The following is a 10,702-nucleotide window of genomic DNA, read 5'->3' as shown; positions in this document are numbered from 1 at the left end:
CATTCTAATCTTTGGGTTAGGCAGCATGTAACAGACCCCTACATCTTTTCTGTGTCTCTTAGAGGCTACATCCAGTAAACTGAAGTTCATTAACTCATAAGTTAACAGTGTTGTACTTTGTTGTTTTTCTGCCTGCTCATTATTGATGCAGTTATCATCATTTTTTTAATATCTGCTAATGCTTTATGTACAGTAAATAATCTCATAATAGTGACTTGAAAATGGTTCTTCACATTTTCAATTCTTTCTGTTATCCAGGCTCTTAGAATTAGAAAACAGAAAAACAGTAGGTGGTGAAGGGAAATCTGTGCTTCATCAATTGTATTTTTTTCATTATGCTCTTATTTGTACTGCATTTACCACCTCTTGCACTGGCAGCTTGACTCCTTTCTAGCCATTCTACCTTGTCTTCAAATGACAAACTATTGCTGTGCTCAGTACAATGATGTCTTTTGTGTTACGCTTTTCCATTTGAATTTGGAAAACATGCTCAGACAGTTAGGAGAACAACTCGTATTTTTTTTTGCATTGGCAGAAAGGGAATATTCAAGGTGAGCTTTAGGACTGCCCTCTTATGAACACTTTTTAAGATCTTGAAGTGTCTCTGTCTGTGATGCCCTGCTAGATGGTACACGTAGTATGTTCCAACATATGACTATGTGCAGAGTGGTGGCAGGCAGCTTCAGTGTCTTGTCCAATCTTGTAGTTCTCTCTTCCATTTTGTGTAAGCCAACTGTTATGGCCATTATTAGACAGATAAAAACACTCTTTTTACTATAGACTCAACCATGACAGCTGCTTTCCTCTTTTCGGATTGTTAAACTCCCTTCTCTATTAAGCCTGTGCTTCATCCATTACAAAACTGTACCGTAATTTCCTATCCTACTCCAGCAGAGATAAATCTTTGGGTAGAAGATGTCTGGAATATAAGCTGAAAACATTTCCTTACTGTTAGCAGGAATAAATAATTCCTTTTTCTCTGCAGCCTAACTCGAACCCTCCCCTTGAATACCATGGTACACCAGCAACAATGTCTCTGACACAAATGCATTTGTCTGAAACAACACTGCTCACAAAGTGCAGGGAGAATGCTATGCGATATACAGTAATTTCATCCAAGGAAATAGGTTGCAAAATGAATTTTTGAAGACTACATTATTCAAGCATTTTCATTTTGTAGCACCTGTTAGTTACACTTAAATAGTTACATTGGAATAAATGAGTGGAAAAGACCTCATGAATTCCAGCTGTGACCGCAGACACTATTGCCATCATAAAACACACTACATACTGGTCAATTCTGTATAATGTATAGCTTAACATGTGTTTAAATATATTAGTATCTTATGACATAGGATTCCAAAAAAGTTAACAACTCTTGACTCTTCCTTTTTTATTATATTTCACTTCCAGAAAGGTCACAGTTTTAGTTTTTACTTCAGAAGCCTTCTTGTTCGGTAAAGCCTCAGAGGCACTTCAAATACTAACCACACAGTAAAGAGTTGCAGAAATGAGGCTTATTACATGCTTATGGTTACTACTTCCTTGGACAAATTAGCTTGCTAGTTCAACAATGCATAGAGAACCATTCATGTCATTTAAACTGCATCTGCATATATGTTCTATCCTGGACAGTTGAAAATGAGAAGCAGAGAAAGGGTAAGTACAGGAAGCCACAACTGACAGCTTGGTAATTAATATAGATAGAGCTAACTTGTAAGAGCAACACAAAATTGTACTGAAATTTCTGAGCCCATATTACTTACAAGTTTGAGTGCTGTGGACTCAAATAGCAGCAAATGCTTTCTGTTTCATAGCCTCTCCTGCTGGGTATTTTGATGCCAAAAAGTACTAGTAAAACATGTTCATGCCTGCACTTTCTGAGAGAAGGATCCTTGCCACATATTTTGTATTTTGTTAACTATGAGAGCATCTGAAAAGAAGCACACATAGTGCTAATGAGTAAATGTTTTATTTTTCTAGGGAGCTTTACTGGGAGTGGGCAAGGAGAAGGAAAAAAAAAAAAAAAGAATTAATTTCCCAGATCTACATCTGATCAGACCGTCATAACACAGTATGTAAGAACTTGTTATCTTGAGTTTTGTAAACTAGAACATGTCTTCAAAAAGAGTATTTAGATCTAACTAGCAGCATGACACTCACTGAAATATGTACAAGTAGATGTCTTATTTTCATTTGTAGTTGCTTTAGTTTATTTGTAGTCTTATATGTCTGCTAGATTAAGCATTCTCATTTCTTAACTTCCATTAGTTTTTCATTTGTTTGAAGATTCCTGAAGCTGAATGCCCGAAGTAAAAGTAACATTGTGTTTGCAACAAGACTGTTTCTTACTTGGTCAGTTTACATTTTCTGCTCTTTAATCCTAAATTCAAAGTGAAGAGGACTTAAAATGGTATAACAGAGAGCTCAAACTGAAACCCATAAATCTTTTGAGAGCTGGCGGCAGCCAACGGCATCTTAACCACAAACACAACTGAATATTTTATCTTGTACATACACATTTTTGCCTATGAATGTAATTTTCCAGAAATGACCATCGGCTGAATGACTTTGATAGATGTCACTGTCAGTTGTTTGTCAGCAAAAACTGTCTCTGATGAGCTGAGTAGTACCTTCAGACCATTAAGAAGGTATCTGTGCTGCTACTGCAAGTGTATTTTTCTTGCCCTGGTTCTTACAGGAGTTTAACATAAGTTACTGTTCATTCCATAGCAAAATGCTTTCAGACCAGTGGCATAACAGGAAAAAAAAAATGGGAACAGTAGCATCCAATCATATTCTAGCAGCAGTAGTACTATTCAGGTGCTATCATGCAGTTTTGAGTCTTTTCTTATCCACAGAGTGGAGGACCAAAGTATTTGTGTCTTTATTTCTTAAGAAGCTCATGCACGTAAAAAGTTTCTGCATGGTCTATGTGAATCAGATAAGACTTTAGCAACGCCGAGTCATTGCGATGTTAGAATGCTATCCTGAGAACTACCCCTTTTCAAGAGAAGGTTTTGTGAGACTAGCAAATCAGACATTTTTCTTAAAGCATCACAATCTTTACTTATAAATTCTGAAGTCAAGTATAGCGTTTGTAACCATAGGCTTATCATAAAAAGCTATATGAATTGAAATATGACAGCATACTTTTTGGTTTAGATCTCTCTTCAGCAGCAAATTTTTGTAATTGTGTAAGGAATATTCCTTGACTTAATGATTAGTAATAAATAAAGAAATTAATATTAAGAATTATTAGGAATGTAATAGAGGAACTAAACAGAAAACTCCATTACGATTATTTAAATCTGCAACAAATGTACAAGAACTGTAGGCTATCCTTTTTTTTTTTTTTCCCCTACATTTCAGTTATGGATGAAAACAGGGTTTAGGGAAGGATGACAAAGATAATCAAATGTACAAAACTATTTTTGCATGAAGAGAAAGCATGCTGACTAGTAACTTGCAGGGGAAAAAGGTACACCAAGGTGTATATGGAAGGAGATGAATAAAAACAGAAAGTGCAGAGGAGAAGGGATTTATTTCAGGTCCACCATACAAATGAAAGGCATAAAATAAAACCAGTGGTATTTAGAGCAAACCAAGGAAGATGGGTCTTCACACAATGTATTATTAAGCTGCCACATGGTGTTATGGATAGTGAAAATCTACATAATCTCAAACGGTAATGGTTCAGATTCCTGGAACAACAAAGACTTAAGAAATGCTATATAAAAAAGATAACACTTCTGCTTTAGACGTTTTTGAGCTGCATCTTGCTGACATCTAGAAAACATTTTAGGGTAGTATGGCTATGTGCTTGCCTTCATTATCCCCAGGCACCTGCTGTTGGTTGCTGTAAGGGTCAAGATAGCAGGCTAGACAGACTCTTTTTTCCCCAGTATTTCCACTCAATGTACAAGCTGCATGTATTCCAGAAGTATTTGAGGGCACCTAACAGGAAAATAGAAAATATGAAAACATTTTGTACGTTACGCCAGAATTTATCTCTGGCAAAAAGTCTTGCCTCTCTGAAAAGGAAACATTGTTATGAAGATACAGTTGTCTGAAAAGGCTTTTTGGGTTTGGTGTTTATTGCTTCTCAATCATTTCTGGTTCAAACAGGTTATTACTGCAAAAGTTTCTTTAGGACTCATGTAGGCTATTGTGTTTTCTGGTGTCTGTTAGGTTGGGATGATAGGCAGTGACTATTTAGTGGTGACTAGTGATATGAATGATACAAGAATTTTTAAATGTTTATCATTTTACAGTTCTACACAGCTATATCATCTATGAAGGTAATTATATGTTGGTTTGATCAGCTAGTTTATAAATGGCTAGTATATGCATCAAACAGAATTTTGTATCTTGGGTTCTTTCAGGTCCTTACTGGTTTCCTCTACTGATATTTTACATCGTTTTCACAGCTGTTCTGTTTGGACAACAATATCTTTTATATTCCCTTTTTAAAAACAGGAAATAGAAAATTCTAGTGGTGCCTGTTACATATGAGCAAAATAATTCATCTAATTTGATAAATGCTGCCGAAGTTATTACTTTTATTATTGTTGTCTCCCATCTTTCTTACTTAGTTCTCATGCCTTAGTAATTTCAGTTAAAAAACTGTGGTAATAAGGGAGATGAAATAATTGCTTTTTTTTCAGCTTTCTAAATGGAGAAAGGAAAGACCTCTTCATCTGTCAGCTGCTGTAGGTTTGGCTGTTCTTGCTTTTATCTTAACTGAGATCACTTTATATTAATATTTTCACTAGTTTATTCGTTCTCTTACTTTATTCTGACTAATACTCATTTGTCTGTTTCTTCCTTACATTTTCCCTGTTTTTCACAGCTAGAAAGTTTTTGTTGCTGATCCAAATTATTTTTTTTTAAGGTTTTGCAAACTCTCCTAAATCACCTTTATAAAGTTGTGATCATATTAGATTCAAAGAGGAATTATTAAATTACAGACGCAGGAGGCATCATGCTCACAGATTTTGTCCTCCTGGGGGGCTTCAACCACCCCAACATCTGCAAAAGTAGCATGGCAAGCTGTAGGCAATCCAGGAGACTCCTTAAATGCATTGAGGATAACTTCTTAAGCCAGGCAACAGACAGCTCTACCAGACGGGACGCAATACTGGACCTGATGGTCAGTGAGCTAATTGGTGACGTCAAGATTTGAGGCAGCTTGGGCTGCAGTAATCATGCATCATCAAGAAGTTGGTCAATAAGAACCCTGGGAAACTGTCCTTGGGGAGAAAGGAGCAGAACAGAGTTGTTAGATCTTTAAGGACGCTTTCCATAAGCATGAGAGCTTTTGTTCCCCAGATATAAGAAATCAGGAAAGGAAGGCAAGAGACAGGCATGGATAGATAGAAACGCACAGGCAGTGGAATTAGGGACATATTATAGGGACACTGCCTAGTTGTGTAGCGATGGGGTCAGGAAGGCCAAGGTATGGCTGGAGCTGAACTTGACAAGAGATTAAAAGAATAATAAGAGGGGATTCTACAGGCATGTCAGCCAGAAAAGGAAGGTCAAAGAGAGTATACCCTTCCAACTTTTTGCATCTGTCTTCACTGGCAATCTCTCTTCCCACACCTCTTGGGTGGATATGCCACAAGATGGACACTGGGAGAGCTAAATTCTCCCTACTGTAAGAGAAGATCAAGTTTATGACCACCTGAGGAATATGAATATATGCAAGCCTATGGGACCTGATGAGATGTATCCCAGATTCCTGAGGCACTTGGCTAATGTAGCCTGCCAAGCCATTATCCATGACATTTGAAACATCATGGCAGCCAGGGGAAGTCCCTGGTGACTGGAAGAAGGGTAACATCGTGTCCCCTTTTAAAATGGGTAGAAAGGAGGACCCTGGGAACTACCAGCCTGTCAGCCTCACCATTCTGCCTGGGAAGATGATGGAACAAATTCTCCTAGAAGCTATGCTAAGGCACGTGGAGGACAGGAAGTTGACTCAGGACAGCCAGCATGGATTCATCAGGGGCAAGTCCTGCCTTATCAGCATAATGGCCTTCTATAATGGATTGTCCACATCAGTGGACAAGGGAGAAGCTATGGATGTCACCTATCTGGACTTCTGTAAGGTCTTGAACGTGGTCCCCCACAACATCCTTCTCTCTAAATTGGAGAGAGATGGATTTGATGGGTGGACTGTTTGGTGGATAAGGAATTACTTGCATGGTCGCATTGAGAAATTCCTGTTCTAACAGAGGGAAAATAACTGCTTAAGCCTTGTCCTCCCTTTATGAATGCATACACCTGTAAGTTAACACTGTTTAAAAAGGATTATTTCTGGGAGAGCTGTTTGTTTAAAGTAATGCTACCTGCCTAGATTCTTGGCTTAGTTTCTTCTATTCAAACTAAGTGGTAATTTTTAAATGGAGAAGAAAGCATTTTTGTAATAACAGAATCAACTTACTGTAAGCCTCATCTTGTCCTTAAATTACATTTTCATTCCTATAGAATGAAGAAACAGAAAGATATATTGCTGCACATGCCAAGTTGGAAAATAAGCCCTTTCCTTTCTTTCAACGCAGGACTGAACTTGGTGGAGCATCAGAGACTGTTGTCCAACACAGAATGCTGGAGATATGTTGTTATCAATTTTGCTGAGACCACAGCATTTGAAAAGATAAATGACTATAAATTTCTTCATTGTGTACTGTTCTGCCTAAAAAGCAAAGCACTAGGGATGAAAATTTCTCAATAAGGATGGAGGAAAATATTGTTATTGATTTTTAGTGAACTTTTGATTTTACTAGTATTGGAATATCAACTTTCTTATTTCCTTAAGGCAAAAAAAAAATAAAACAATCAACCAACCAAGATGCTAAATTACATTCAAAGTGGAATGTTTTATAACATTGTGACATGATTCAGATTCAGAGATAAAAACTTGTTGAACTTCTCTGCTAATTAAGTACAACAAGTTCTTACTTCATTGTTACACTTCCGTCTTTGAATTGAAAATAAAATCTTGCTGAAGGGAAATGGGCAAGTCATGGAAATGGAGAAGGACAATCTCTAGAGTACAACAAAGTAATACTTTCAGAGTTAAACGTCAGATGCCCAAGGTGGAAAATACCCATTCAAATCCAATATTTGTAGAATTATAACTGCAGGTTTTCTGTAGGCAACTTATCTTAAGTAACATTTTGGTAGCTGTCAGTTACCAAAATATAAGGCTACAGGTTTTATTAATTTTATTTTAATTATTCTGGTAGCATGCAACTGAGTGGCAGGATGTCTTTCATGTATAAAATATTAATAAAACTGCACTTCTGTTGTTCTTTTATTTATACAAAAGCAAAAAAATCCTACAACCTTAGAGGCTTCAGCAGATCAAAGAAAAGTTTGAGTTGCTTTCTACCAGTGCAGAACGCTTAAAAGTATGGGAGTATAACAAGCTGGAAACCCCTGATATACAACTATAAGTAAATATTTTCATAAAGTATAAATGTACTGTAAGAGTATTAGTGATGTGGATTCTACTTTTCCTAGATGTGTTGTGGCCTCCTGCATAAACTTTAGAAACAATAAACGTGACACTGATGTATTCAGTGCTATTATGCCTGTTGTATTAGAGGGGGGAAAAAAAGACACTTCAGGATAAGATATTCTGTTTAAGACCCATTTGGACAAACTTCAGGGGGTGTAAATCTGCCTGGGAAAATGGGATTTAAGTGTCTAGAAAACAAGATTAACCTTTTCCATTTGATCTTCAGTGAAATCATGTTGAACTGAGATGTTTCAGAGTTGACAGCTCCTAGTGAATTCACTTTTTCTTCATGTTACTGAATTGGAGAGCAGAGGCCACAGGGCCTGCTGCCCTTTTATTGTCTTATAGCTCTGTTGAGTCACTTCTCATGCAAGAACTTCTGTTGCGTGTATTGAGTAGCTAAGGCTTCACTAATAGTATTTGGCATTATAATAGCTTTCTAGCCAAAATTATAGTAAAAGATTAGATGGATTCAAATCTCTGTGATTAATAGGATATGTTACTTCACACAATTTTTTTCTTCTTTGAAGTAAGGCTACATGATGACTGTCATAATGTAATTGTAGCCTTTGCAGCTTCTTAGAATTACTACCTCAAGTAGGTTGCAAAGAAAGGTAAATAACTATATCTGTCTTGTTTTAATAAAAATCAAGCATAAGCCTCTGTAGCTGATGCAAAACAACAAGGCTATGTGCTACTTCTTACTTAATTATATAATGATGAAAGCCACATAGATGGTATCATTTAAAAAAAATTGTACTACTACAGTTGAGAAATTTATCGTGTGGTAGACCAGCTAGATTCAGGAGAGAAAAAAAATCAGTGGAATTATCTATTCATAATTTTGTAAGAGACAATCAGCATTCTAAACAGAGAATGAAAGTGCAGGCCTCCAAAGAATAGACCTCTCAAGTGGAAAGTGTATCTCTGTTGGCTCTCTTTCTACTCTGATGTTAATTCAATTGAGTTGTTCGCATTTATGGCACAAGAAAATTAGGGTGGATAAGTATAGAATCTCCTCATTCACAGCCCAACATTTACTGTTTGTGGTGAGAATGTACGTAGAGGTATTGGGCAGAATTTTCTAAGCTAAGTCCCAAATGTTCGAGAAATTGAGTGTTGCATTCAAAGAAGCTAAACTTAGTAGCACTCATAACATCTGATACTTCTGAAAATTAGATCATTTCTGTAAAATAATATCTATAAAATAATTTATATTTATCTATAAATGAAAGCATACCTGGAATGCAGACATCTTGTTTCCATCTACTTAATTCTTGCGAGATGCACAAAGGAAAATCACTGCTGTTTAAATTATAACCATAAATTTGGTATTATCTACAGGGTTTTGTGTGAGGTTTTGCTAAATGTACTTTTACTGACAATAAAATCAGACTTCTTTTGTGAGTAAATGTTAAGTCTGTATCCACCTTCCCTGAGAAAGTAATCTCATAATCTGAAAATTAGACTTTTTAAGATCAAATTATTACTCTTAGTAGTAATACAGTAATTAATCTAGTGCTTCTTTAAAAAGATTTCATTCTGATCAAATAAAAAGTAGAGTTTCTTTCTCTTCTGACCAGGAATCTATTATTTACCTGTTTCTTGCTCCCTCTTAACTTTTTAAGAATCTCCAGTCCTGCATGTGTCTAAAAGGTGATTGCCTTCATTTAATAGTAGCTTCCTTTGTCACTTTGTAGAGCACCTAGCACTCTTTTTGGTGTATTTTGTAACAGCAAGACTGTATCTTGGAATTCATTCATCCAGCAACATCTTATATGTGTTCTGCTTGATTTTGACAGTCCAAACATCTTTGCTGAGAAACTTGTCTCAGGTAGAAATCAATGTACCTTTAATAGTAAATACTGCACAGGAAAACATAAGAACATTAAAGATCTAAAATGTACATCAGAGCATCAAATTCTTGATGTTGTGGCAAAGTATCTATGGCACCACTGCTTGCTGCTGGCAGCTTTGATATCATTTTACCAAACAAAGTATTCACTTTAGATACTTGTTTGGTATATTAGCACATGCTAGGCTTAGGGTTTCTCCCCTCTGTGTGTGTGTCCCTGGTCCCAGATTAATGTACACAAAGCATGCGTAAAATCCTGGCTCTATAAAATAATCTCAATAGCCCTAGAACTTGAGTCTGTCTTCTTTGCTGAGGGGAGACCTTATTGCTCTTTACAACTACCTGAAAGGGTAGTTGGTGTCTTTTCCCAAGTGTCAGGGGACAGGACAAAGGGCAATGGCCTCAAACTCTGTGAGGGGAGGTTCAGGCTGGACATCAGGAAAAAAAATTTCACAGAAAGGGTCATTGGACACTGGACCAGGCTGCCCAGGGAAGTGGTTGAATCACCATCCCTGGAGGTGCTTAAAAGATGGGGGGATGAGGTGCTCAGGGACATGGTTTAGTGGCAGATAGGAGTAGTTGAACTAGATGATCCTGGAGGTCTTTTCCAACCTGGTGCTTCTGTGATTCTTCATGGACAATTGTATAGAATTACCACAGTAATGAAGTGAAGAAAGAACTGCATTTACCTAGTGGTCAGATCTGAGGAAAAAACCACAATAGCGGTTCTGTTCTGTTTTTTTCACTTCCAATGTAGCTGAGCTCACTGGCTTTGAGAGGCTGTCTTTAACTAGATGCTAGTCTGGGAGACAGATTAAAGTTACAGTACCATCAGAAAATGGAAAATTTGGAGAAAAAGAAGATTGCTGCAGATACTACCCAAAGTATCAGTATATTACACATGATGGAGATGGCAAAAGACTTTGCAATTCATAGTATGTTTGACAGGCTAGATAATTTTGCTTTCCTGATGCAGCTTTTGTCTAGATAAATTATTTCTTGGCTGTGTCCTGTGGAGAGAAAAATCATACTGTGAAGGTGACAGAGCACTGGAACAGGCTGCCCAAAGAGGCTGTGAAGTCTCCTTCTCTGAAGATATTAAAAACCCACCTGGACACGTTCCTGTGTAACCTGCTGTAGATGAACCTGCTTTAGCAGGGGAAGTGGACTCCAGAGGTCCCTTCCAACCCCTATGATTCTGTGATTCTGTAATGAGTTCTAGAGTTTTGTTTTTAAAAAAGTAAATATTTCTTTTACTGCTGTAAATAATACTTTATTCTTAGTCTCTACAGTGACTCATTATGAAAAGTGCTTAAGAG

The sequence above is a fragment of the Phaenicophaeus curvirostris genome, chromosome 4 (genome assembly GCF_032191515.1).
Source record: "Phaenicophaeus curvirostris isolate KB17595 chromosome 4, BPBGC_Pcur_1.0, whole genome shotgun sequence".
NCBI classification, from domain to species: domain Eukaryota; kingdom Metazoa; phylum Chordata; class Aves; order Cuculiformes; family Cuculidae; genus Phaenicophaeus; species Phaenicophaeus curvirostris.
This window is presented reverse-complemented; position numbering follows the sequence as displayed.